Raw genomic sequence first — 10,943 nt, 5'->3', positions numbered from 1 at the left:
AACTTGTTAACTAATGGATGCGTTTTTATTTTACAAGCCCCCCCCCCCGAATCAACTGAGATATATTATACTTGTATGCAGGTGATGAAGGTATCATGATTATACCATAAACCTAAATTGAATCTCTATGATTAGACATAGGTAATTTCTGAAAATTAAGTAAGCAACGTTTCATACTTCAAACTATTTTACATTTGAATCTAACGCTATTGCTGTTAATGAAAATCAATGTTGGGCATTAAAAAAATGGTAAAAGTTATAGCAGAGGGATATTTTACCTTAAATGTACTTCATTTTAGATGGATATATATTTTTTTAGTTTAATGTGCATGGAGACATATTTGAAATAATAATTTCTCAAATTTTCTCTATAATATTACGACTTATATATTGCATTTCACAAAACAATATAATAAAATTCTCATCTCAATTTTGCTGTATATTAATGAACAATATTAAAACTATAATCCAAAAAATTCAGAGTAGAAATGTTCGAAAGGAAAGCGCGCTCACCATGCTCACAGTATATTGTCGGTATGCAGACTTTAACAGTTTGAAATTAACAATGACAGAGCTCGTGCCCTGTTTACAAAAACAGTTTATGTTTCAAGAGTGTATTCGAATTTCACATTCACAAGAGTTATCTCCCGTTGTCGGCGTAATGCTCATTTTACCCACTTTGTCCTTTTTAAATTACCTGTTAATATTTTTAATCTTCAAACGTTATCGGACAATTTTGATCTGTACCTGTATTGCCAGAGTATGGGGCAACATGAAAAACATTATGAACATATTCATACAGATTTTATTTCCAAGATACTGACCCATAAAAATGGTAGGGTTTTGAGGGAAAACAGTGCCTTACGCCAGTTGACCCCGGATTGACCCCGCAAAGGGGAATAACTTTAGTAAATGTGAAAGTCGTCTTGACAAATGTACTCTTGTACCAAATCGAAGTAAGTACGGCGGCGGCAGATTGTTTGTTTAAGTTTACCACCCCTAGCTAAAAAAGCTGATGAAACTATCTTTTTTCTTTTATCATATGTAAATATTGGTGCTTGTTCTTCATAACAAAGTATATGTAATCAATAAATATTTCAAAAAAGGGAAAGTGTCGTTTATTTAATGAACACGAAAGACAAGTAAAAATAGAGTTGCACACCGAATGTGTTTTCGTACAAGTTATGCAGATCCAAAACATTTTGTAAACAAAGATGGCGGAAGACTTCGCGAATTTACTCGCACAGGGTATAGAAAAACGTGTTTTATATGCTGGAAAAGGCGGACAAACGTCGTATGATAATGGAACAAAGGTAAACAAAGTATAGATATTTTTTAGAAGTGTTTACTTTTCTCTAAAGTTAAGTTCTGTTGCAGATAAGTAACAGCTGATCCTACAACTGATTATCATACAAACATGGTAAACGTTCAGACTTCTTATCCTTCCAGTATTCTTCTTTCTTTTGATTTCTTTTAATTGGTTTGAACATATACTATATTATTAATTTATCACATGTTTTTTTTTATACTTGAGATTTTTTTTTCACATTATAGAAAGCAAATACAAACTACACAGGTCCAGTACAATCTCTTAATTTAGCTATATAGCTTTAACAGGTCCAGTACAATCAGTACATTTAGCTACGTAGGTAGAATTACCTACATAGCTTTATTTACCTACCTCAGGTAGCTTGATTTAGCTACCAAATGAATTTATTTCTATAAAAAAGCATTTTTCTCAGGATGTGCAAAAACTATCATTTTGATGCAGTGATCATTTTCAACTTTGAACTCATCTGAAAACAATTCATGAAAAATTCCCTCTTGAAGAAATGGCTTTTTCTGCGCAATTGCAATCAAAGTTCTGAAAGTTTTGGGGCTATGTATGACAGTAAGAACAGTTACTCCTTGAATGAAATGACAAAGAAGTCCAGTTCTGGCTAACATGATAATAGGTCGGTAATTATTCAGCACAATGTGAAGTAATCATACTCAGTCATGCCTCACCGCACAGACAGATAACCAAACAATGGAATTATATGTTTTGCTCTAAATTGACCAAACACAGCGATGTTTAAACTATCTCTGCTTTGGAATGTTTTTTAAAGTCTCCCTAGTATAAATATCAATAGTCATTTAACTGCAATTTTTTCTCTCTTTTCCATAAAAAGAAAAGTTACATTGAAATATAGCTAAATAAAGCTACCTGAGGTAGGTAAATAAAGCTACTTAGGTAATTCTACCTACGTAGCTAAATGTACTGATTGTACTGGACCTGTTTAATTTTAAATAGCTATATAGCTTTATTAAGCTATTCAGAATAGCTTGATTTAGATATTTAACTACATGTGTACACGTTTTGCAAAAGGTGTAAATTTTCACAAAAGCGCACCTTGGTGCAGTGATGATATACAACCTTGAACTCTTCTTAAAATAATGCATGTAAAAATCCCTCATCAAATTACGTCTCCTTGAGAGTCTTTGTACTCAAAGTTCTACAAGTTTTTGGGCTATATAAAGCAATTGATACAGTTACTTCTGCAATAATATTATACAGGAGACCAATTAAGGTCAACAAGATAATTGATTGGTAACAGTTCAGCACAATGAGAAGCAATCATACTTATTCATGCCTCAACACATAGCCCATAGTACATATATGAAGAGTCAATTACATGTGACTTTTTGTTTATTTCTAGCAAAATAATTTTTGTGAAAAACTGTATATAAATTATTAAATAGCTAAATAAAGCTATTTTGAATAGCTTAATAAAGCTAAATAGCTTAAGTTAAAGCTAGGTAGCTAAATCAATAGATTGTACTAGACCTGGTACAATAGCTGTATGAACTAAAGATTTGTTTTATTCAGTGGTGTTAAAAGTATACTTTCCCCTGAATTCACCATAAAAGTTAAGCTGAATGTGACTTGATCTTCAGATAGTGTTGTTTATTTTCTGGTCCTTTTTGTTTAACCTTCGGTTGTGTTGTTTGTTTTTTCTGTTAAAGTCCCTCTAGAATTTTTCACTCATGTAGAGATGCATCACTTGCAAACAATGGCTGCAAATTTATTCCCATTCTCAACACTCAGGCCCATTGAGCAGTGCGGCATATTTATTGTACCTAATGCAAACCGAACCTCAGTTTATATGATCTTATCTTGCAGTGGATTCGAACTCACAACGTAAGATCAGATCTTTACTCTGCATCTCTAGAGTAGATGCGCCTTCCACTGTGCCAAGTGGGCAACTCACCCACTCCATATGATTTTAATGTCTTTAAATATAAAAAAAAAATTGAGAAATAGATAATTAGATACAAGATACACTTAACTTACCTGAAACTACAACAGGCTGTAAAGCTGTTGGACAGTTTCTTCGTATCCCAAAGTACCACATTGAAAGAAACTAAGAGAAATAAACGTCATTGCAATTTTCTTTTTATTCATCTTTAATTTAACAAATTTTTATTTCATTTCTATGTCTGTAAAAAGTTTACAAATATGGCTTTGTCTCTTTTTAAATCAGTGAATCTAACTGTGAATACAATAATAAATTACATATTTTCTTTTTTTACAGCTTTATTTTCATTTCCGGACAGAAATTTGTGATGAAGAGAACACAGTTATTGATGACAGCCATAAGTATAACAAACCAATGGAAATAATTCTTGGGAAGAAATTCAAACTGGAAGTTTGGGAAACTTGTTTACGGACAATGAGATTAAATGAAGTAGCTAGCTTCAAAGTAGAAAAATCAGTAAGTTTTATATTCATAAATTGCCCATGCAGCCTTATTTTGCTGTAAAACTGCAATCATAAATGTTATTTCTGTACTTTTCATCAATAGTTGTTCCATTTTAAAATTCAAGGTCAATGAAATTTGAGAGCATGATATCACAAAAACATTCTTCAATGTTGTCACTCAGAGGCCACTTTGTAAATGTCCCATTCTCATATGATTCTTGTTCTTCCAATTTTATATTTTTAGCTTAAAAAGCAAAATACTGGTATATTTTACTTTTAGGTGAAAGGTCAAAGTCATATTTGGGTCCTGCTACATTGTTTAATGCTTTAACTCAGATTAATAAGTTTGAAAAAATAAATCATTTTCCAGATTTATATATTTCCCACAATACATTTGCCCTTCAGATTAACATAGTATAACACAGCCAAATGACTTATTTCATAAACATGAGTAAAAATATTGCTAAAAAAAGTCATTAAAGAAGTACTTAATTAAAACAAAAGTGTCAAAGGAGGCATAATTATTAGAGCTGATTAATGTTGACATCTTTTATTTTTACTTTCAGCATACCTCTGTATACCCAGTTGTATCTAAGACATTACGTGAGTATTACGGTGAGAAGAAAGCTCACAATCACAATGATAGCGGCCATTGTTGTGGAATGATGATGGCTGAACATGGAGTGGGGTATGATGACCTTAATGAACTCATGAAGAACCCCAAACAGCTCAGGTTTATATTAGGTTCGTCTGTCTGTCACTCATTTAAAGAGATACATAAATTTTACAAAATATTCTTTTAAATCAATAGGCTTATGAGCATATTCTTTTACTCTATTTAGTTTGTTTTATTTCTAGAACTGGTAAAAGTAGAAAGACCAGAGGAATATGAAAAGGATTCCTGGACATTAACAGATGAAGAAAAGCTTCAGAAAATCCCACTCCTGAAGGAACAAGGCAACAAGTTCTTTTCAGAGAAAAAATACTCAGAAGCAGCAGAGAAATATTTTGAGGCTTTGAGTTTTCTGGAACAACTGGTGCTCAAGTAAGGAGGCATTTCTAAGCTTCACATTAAAGCAAGCTATCCAAATCAGGAAACATTTCTTGTTATCTGGTTAGAGTAGAAGACAATTAAGGAAACATTCTGGTTATAGAAAGATGCTCCAGTATGAAGACATTTCTAAACTTCATTTTTAGCAAGTCTAGTTAGAATAAGAATATATTCATCATGTTTATATTTACATTCACTGAATATTTTCTCCGTTATTTCTTAAGAAAACCATTGCCATTTTTCAGTTCATGAACAACTCTAGGCATTTCATCTATACAGATTTATTGATCAGTGGCTGTTCCATCAATGAAACTTATTATGATGTACATATCAATTATACAATAATCAATCTTTTTAGTCTTACTTTAAATGATTTTATACAGATATAAATATTAACAATAAATGTCTTTCTTTGGTTGTTAGTACATTCAGAATTAATGTCGCAGCTATTAAGCAGGTTATTATTTTTTCAAACTGATTTAAATCATATCCTTTGATCCGCATTGTAGATGGCTTATTTTTCGTGAGTATTATCTCGAGATTGCTCTTTACTGTCAAATCGCGAGAATAATAATTTACAAGTGGACGGTTGATCAAGAGAATTTACATGGATTTCAGCACCATAAAAATAAAAGCGAGTAATCTAATTTTGCGAGTGATGCTTCTCGCGATATTACGTGATGATTAATTCCTCGCGTAAAATTAGCAATCTACAGTAGATCGCTACATAAGGATTTGAAGAAAGCTCATTCAGGGTCATCTCCTGGTGACCTTTCATTTAATATCCAATCAAGTGTTTACTTCCAAAGAAGTCAGAAATATTTTAATTTTGCTTTGGAATTTGTTTACAAAAGTGAAAGCCCGAATGTGATCTGGTTTCCATAGCCTGCCAAAGAAGTCACAGTCTTTTTCTGTAAAGAAATATAATAAACACTTAATTTTGCTTTGTTTTTTTTTTTTTTTTCAGCAATGCTCTTTGTTTTGTACAAAAAAATGATAAAATATTCTCCATAGCTACTTTCACTTCAATCTACAATCATTTTCCTGAATGTCGCTTAAGTGCCATCTCTCTAATTGGTCAAAATTTTAGTGAATATTTTAATTAGAAAGGTCATCAGGAGATGACTCTGAATGGAGTTTCTTCAGATCCCTGTGTAGCGATCTATGTGAGCGGATCAAAGGATCTGATCAAAGGATCTGATTTTAATCAGATTGGTATTTTGTCAGCATCAGCTGCCCATTAATTTTCGTACTTAAATTCAAAGAAAGCATTTTATTGTTTAAAAAAAATTTTTACTTAGAATGAAGGGATACAGACATGTTTTGTCCTTCAATCACCACTTTGTATTGAATGAACAAAGGTTACCAAATAAAACAATATTCGGTCAATGCCCTAGTAAATTAAGCCTTATCCATGTATTCTGATGCTCTAAAAGCAATATATTTCCATTTGCAAATATTTTCTTTTATATAACACTTTTTCAGCAATGCCTGTCTATATTATCTGTTTATACACAGGATCCTCATTTTATGTAATTTTTTAGTGACATAAAAAAAGGGTTGATAGTCATGGATCGAAATTGTGCAGCTGCCGTGAGTTTTGAAAAAATGACACATTTCATGTGTAACTGTTAAAGATTATACACCAGCAAATATATATTATAATTTGAAAGATGTCACAAATGTAAATATTAGGTATCATTTTAAACATCTACTGAGATATAAATACAGCCCTTTAAGCTGTATGGAATTTGATCATGTGACCAACCTGATAAATATTTAAAAATCATAATCTTTTTTCTCAAGTGACATACTACATTTTCAGATCCTCAAGAAATACCCCACTCTAGTAAAGAGAATTCTGAATGAACCAATTACAACTGGTTCTTACAAGAAATTTAAGAATAGTTATATTATAGCAATAAATGATGTTTATAAGATCATAAAGATAATTATTAGGTACTATATCAGACAGAATCAATTGATTCCTGTATACAGCGTGGAGGGAAGAAAGATTTTAATTACCGGTGTTATACAGGTAGTGTCCTTGAAAAATAGGAATAAGAAATCAATGTCTACATTGGTTTTTTTTTATTATCTGTACATGGTTTGGATTTTTTGTTTTTAGGGAGAAGCCTGGGGAACCAGAGTGGAATTTTTTAGAAGGCATGAAGATCCTTTTTCCCATTAAATTACGCCCAGTGTAAATTATTCCTAAAAGACTTTTACCCTGTGATAGAACACACATCCACTGTACTAAACGAGAACCAGGTATTATTCAGCTTCATCCGATATACTACATCGATAGCATAATACATGTCAGTTTTATTTTCCATTCTGACTGTTTTACAGTAACTGTTATTGATTGTAATTGATTAATTGTGAGAATTCATCCATTTACATGTAATTGCTTGAAAAGATTCAAATTTCAAAAATTAAATGATATCATCTGTCATATCATGATTTTAACCTTTCCAGAATCTTTTTTTTAACCTTACTTTTCAAAATTAGTTTTAGTTTAATCTTAAAGTGGGGCATTATGACCTAAAGAAGCATATTCCTAGTGAATCTTCTCTTGCTTTTATATTTCCTTTCACATAAGATAGAACAGATTTACCATTATTAGCTACGGTTTTATTTCTTTCAGAAAATGTCAAGGCTTTGTTTCGTAGAGCTAAGGCACATGTTGGAGCCTGGAATCCCCAGGAGGCCAGAGACGACTTCAACAAGGTCATGACCCTTGACCCTTTCCCTATCTACGGCAGCCCAAAAAAGAAATAAAAAACTTAGAGGAATTACAAAAGAAAAAAGACAGTGAAGATAGAAATAAACTGAAGGGACTTTTTAATTCCTGAAGTTAATAGTTATTAGATGTTTTATTTTTTTAAAATTCTTTATGAATAATTAATTTTTTTCCTTGTTTAGGTGCTTTTGTGAACAGTTTTATTTTTTAATGAACTCTTTATTTTATTTGCCAATTCAGCATTATGGTAACAACCTTTATCATTAAATGAACCATATTTTGAATTTCATATGCATCTTGAGAAAGGAAACCATTTCAGAATTTTACTCTGTGTTATTTACAGTTTTAAATTCTGAACTGTTGCTCATTATCATAAAAAATTATACTCAGAAACTGAAAGCCATAGGTCTAAGTCATTCCTCTGGATTAGAGAGCATTCTGGTTAGTGATATCCGTAGTTTGGTGAGTAAAACCATATAGGTACCATCCCCTGTCAGGAAAACTGAACGTCCATGAAATGTCCCTGTAGTCATTAGTCTCTAAATCACCAATGAGAATTTGTTAAACCTGGCAGGCTTCTGTTATGTAATGTAGGACAGATTTGTCATCACTACTGGAACACATGTAAAGGATCAGATACAATTGTTTTATGAATATTTTTGGAGACTGGTTATGAAGTAAATTTATACTAGGGAGTGTTGATGTTTATTTCTAATTGATGTATTTTCATGATTCTTTGACCTTTATTTTTTGAAAATGATAATTTTTTTCAAAATGGTACTGTTTCAATAGTTACATATATTTTTGCTCTGTCATGCTTGAAAATTTTTTCCCCGGGCCCGGGAAATTTAAAAATTTTTTTTCCCCTAACCCGACCCTAAATTCTCAAGTTGGGTCGGTAGGTAGGTAAACAATTTTATTTTCTGACAGCACCTTTGGAAATACCTTTATAAATAAGTACAAAGGAAATCGATGTGTGAACAAAATGCCAAGTATCGTACATATGCCGTTTAAAAGCAAAATTCATGATTATTAATTCTCAACTGTTATTTAATTAAACTTGTAATATTATCCATTACATCATTTCAATTGACTAAAATAGACAAGATTCTCAAATACAAAAAACCAGACAAACGAGTATATTTTTTCAAACCTTCCATACCCTTTCATAGCCTATAGACGATCAATGTACTTTTTTGAGAGCCATGAGATTTGCAGTGATTCTGGAGCATTTTGCTTTGGAGTTAAGAAGTAAGTGGCTAAATTTAAATGGAGGTTCAGATCCCAATGGTAACGTTGAAAACAGTCTTTCAAAGGGGCCCAAAAAAACTTTGTCCATTTTCGCAGAAGATGCTAAAAAAAAAGCCCCCCCACTACTTTATGGCAAAAAGGTGCTGAGTACGACTAAATTTGGAGCAATGGGGAGATGTTTAAGTGGTTAACAAATCTGAAGGGATTAAAAGAAAAAAAACCCAATCTTCAAGGGCCTAATCAAAGAAAAATACACTGAACGTCTCAGGAAGCTAAACCATGATTTCAAAACTATTTGGAAAGACTGTTAACAATATTTAAATGAACCAAACCTAATCTACAAATGATAAAAATCAATATACAATGTCATACTGTGGTTTATCAATATTCGTTGAGCACCAATTTTCGTGGATTTTTGGGCATCCAGAATTCAAATTTCATTGAATTACGAAATGTGACATTCATATGTATAGGCAATGCTTTTGTCACCGAAATTACGTATCCCCGAAACTGTCTATTTTATAAAATCCACGAAAATTGATGCCAACGAAAATTGATGAAACAACAATATTCGTGAATTTAACCACTAAATAAAGGTATAAATATTTAAAAGTGCATCTGAATTATATTTATCAGGATGAATATGCAGACATATTTACAACAACTCTTATAGTTCCATAAAGGCATATAGTAAACAAAGGAACATAGATGAATTGGTTATTAGATCAATACTCAAATTAAATAAAATGCAGTGAAATTGAATGATATGTTCATTAGGTGGGGCCCCCCATCTACTGATGAGGCGGGCCTTACCATGTATCACGCGCATGTACCTTAAATTCCCTTTCGAAAATTTATTCACTAATGGAATGCCCAAAACACCTCCGAAGCACTCTTAATTAGTCATGGTAAATTTTATTAACGAATTGTTTCAAGAGTGAAGAATTCCAATTAGCTAAAACATAAGATTGAGATGTTGCCATTGTTTTATGAAGAGCTTATGCCCTGTAATCACATCAGGGCGCCATTTTGTTTCCAACAAATGCTTAATATCACAGTAGAACAATGTCGGCCGTTCTATAAAAAAAGGATTTTGATGAAATTGTATTTTATAAAACTTGGTTAACAATAAAAAAAATATTTGAATCATCTTATTTACAAAATCTTTTCAGTGGTGCATTTAACTGGGTCGGTCGTGTTTGGGGAAACAAAGGTATTTTTTATTTTGGCCCCAGTTTTAAATTTTCATAAACACAGTAATGCTAATACAATACATGTACTACTGTTTTCTAAGAATTTGCCTTGTTTTAATTAGCTCTCTTGCACAGAGGGCAAACATAAAAATTGGGGCAAACATTTCTCTGGAAACAGTATTTCCAAGATGATTTTGTTCAGTTTGATTGTTTTTCTTGTTGTGTAGTTTTCTTTTGGGTTTAGATTGGGTTGTAATTGGGCATTAAACATGTGATAAATGCCCCATTTTTCTTTAATATACTGTATGTCTGATTTTCATTAACCATTGCATTGTCGTATTCCATCATTGAAACCAAAGAAATTGTATTAAAATGTAGCTTTCCTTGTAAATTGTGTACAAGTGTTTTTTAAAGGATAGAAAGTGATTTTGCACATTATTTTTTGTTTTGTTTTTTCACAAATTCAATGATTTTTTTAATAAAGTTTATAATTTTTTTGGAAGTGAACATTAATAAGTATTTTTTAATCAATAAAGTGGACATGTATTTATAAATATTTTATGAATTAGTAAAAAATGATGGTAAATTTCCTATCATCCTGTTACCAGAATCAAGAATATGACATATTTGTTATGAAAAAATAGACATATTTGTTATATATAAACATTAATTTTTATAAAATTTTTAAAAAAGGGTTTGGGTAAATAATCTCGTTTAAAGTAATCATTTTGTAAGTTCTATGGTCGATACAATGACCTAGTCAGCAAATACAATCTATCTTGAAGTCAAATGATGACTGACGTTTTTCACACTAATTGTTAGTCCATTATTTATACACTTAATTGACGACAGATTTTGTCATTAATTCCCGATCATGACAAGGAGCACAGGGCGGGGTGATCGGTAGCATGGGATGCTCACTCCTCCATGACACCTAATCCCGCCTCTAATGTTTTGGGGGTC

At 31.7% G+C, this 10,943-nt stretch overlaps 1 pseudogene; it reads left to right on the top strand.

Annotated features, from left to right (window-relative positions):
* The first annotated feature begins 1,163 nt into the window (after positions 1–1,163).
* On the top strand, positions 1,164–8,325 carry LOC134245651 (AH receptor-interacting protein-like; annotated as a pseudogene).
* The last annotated feature ends 2,618 nt before the right edge of the window (positions 8,326–10,943 follow it).

This window comes from Saccostrea cucullata, unplaced genomic scaffold (genome assembly GCF_032062105.1).
Source record: "Saccostrea cucullata isolate Sc308-1 unplaced genomic scaffold, CSIRO_AGI_Scuc_v1 ctg4323, whole genome shotgun sequence".
In the NCBI taxonomy this organism is placed as follows: domain Eukaryota; kingdom Metazoa; phylum Mollusca; class Bivalvia; order Ostreida; family Ostreidae; genus Saccostrea; species Saccostrea cuccullata.
The sequence above is the reverse complement of the archived record's forward strand: the minus strand, read 5'-3'. Positions and strand labels throughout refer to the sequence as shown.